The sequence below is a fragment of the Myotis davidii genome, unplaced genomic scaffold (genome assembly GCF_000327345.1).
Source record: "Myotis davidii unplaced genomic scaffold, ASM32734v1 scaffold1250, whole genome shotgun sequence".
In the NCBI taxonomy this organism is placed as follows: domain Eukaryota; kingdom Metazoa; phylum Chordata; class Mammalia; order Chiroptera; family Vespertilionidae; genus Myotis; species Myotis davidii.
Window position 1 is genome coordinate 10,150 of NW_006282196.1, and position 1,491 is coordinate 11,640.

Sequence of the window (1,491 nt, forward strand, 5' to 3'; positions counted from 1 at the left end):
ACCCACCTTACCCGCCCCCCCCGCTGAGTGCACAGATTTTTGTGCACTGGGCCTCTAGTGTTCTATAATAACATGCAAAAACTGTAAGAGGTTACCTTCAGAAACTTTAATTTCTTAAGCATGCAAATCAAAAATCTACAATAAAGTTTCTTACTTTTAAGCCAAATTCTGCCCCATTAGCCTGGCTAAGGAAACGTTCCGCCCGACTTACAGATCGCGACTTCTGCAGCTGATCGTGGGCTTTGGTGTGCGGTGAAACGGGAACCCTTTCCCACCTTTCCGGTGAACCTGCGTTCTTCCGCTCCAGGCGAAGTCTTCACTTCCCAATTTCCCGCTGAGGCACCAGACGTTGTGTGTTTGTTTCCCCCTCGTCAGCGTGGCTCAGGGCTCAGGATCTGGAAGAGGGGCCGCACACAAATGAAAGAGCAGAGACAAGAGATCATTTGGGAATATTGGGGGGCCGGGCGGGCAAGTCCAACTCCAGGGGAAGGACCTCCACTGGTGCCCAGGCCTCGCCGGCATGTTATTCAGCTTTGGTTACACATGAAGCCCTTAGGCAGGCAGGTAACTGCGGCAGCAGACAGACCGTCTTAAAGGTCAGTAAACATTAGAAGGATTCACTCTGAGACTATTTGATCGGGAAATAGTTTGAGCCCCCATTGTCAGGACTAGACACTTGGTGCATAACTCAGGCCCTGCCGTGGGTTCAAGGGTCACCAGCCTTCCGGGACCCTTGTGTGCACTTCTTGCTAGTGAAGACCATGGGCAGCCTCCCACAGACCGCAGCCCAGCATTTTGTGGACAGGACTATGACTTTGGAAAGTGCTTTGTGATCACATATCTCTTGCCCCACATGTCTAACAGTAAAGGAATGGTTCAGTAAAAAACACACAAAAAAACAAAAAAACCCTGTGGCTGGTGAGCTGAAGGGTTGTTGGCTTGGGGGGTGGACACGGCTGAGTTAATCTCCAACCCCGAGAAACCCCGTGGCCGCTCCAGCTCCAGCTGTGCTGTGTGACCCCCTCAGGCCACTCACCCTCTCTGAGCCTGCAGCAGAGTGAGCTTGTGGCCGCACTTTCTGAGCTGCGTGTCCCAGGCCGGTCGTCCTCACCGAGCCCCGTCTTAGTCCCCGGGCCGCCCTGTCCCGTGCCCTGCCTGGTCCCGGGGTGAGCTCAGGGCTGTCCCCCTGCTCCTGGGACTCGCTGCCCAGCGCGTGGCAGCCCTGGGGGCAAGCCTGCGTGGGGACACAGTGACAGGGTTCGGGGCTCTGTTCCTCTCCCGGTGGCTCCGGGCAGGTCCGGGCCTGCCCGCTCGGGCACTGCCAGGCTGTGGCTGCTGCGCCAGGGACCTGGAGATGCCACCTCAGGCTGCGGAAGTGGTTCCTGCTCCTCCCCCACCGCGGGGCCAGAGGCCACCCCCTCCTGGGCATGGAGGCTCTCGTGAGGGGCACTGGTCAGGACCCAGGCCCCCAGCCCCTGAGCCCCTCCCATA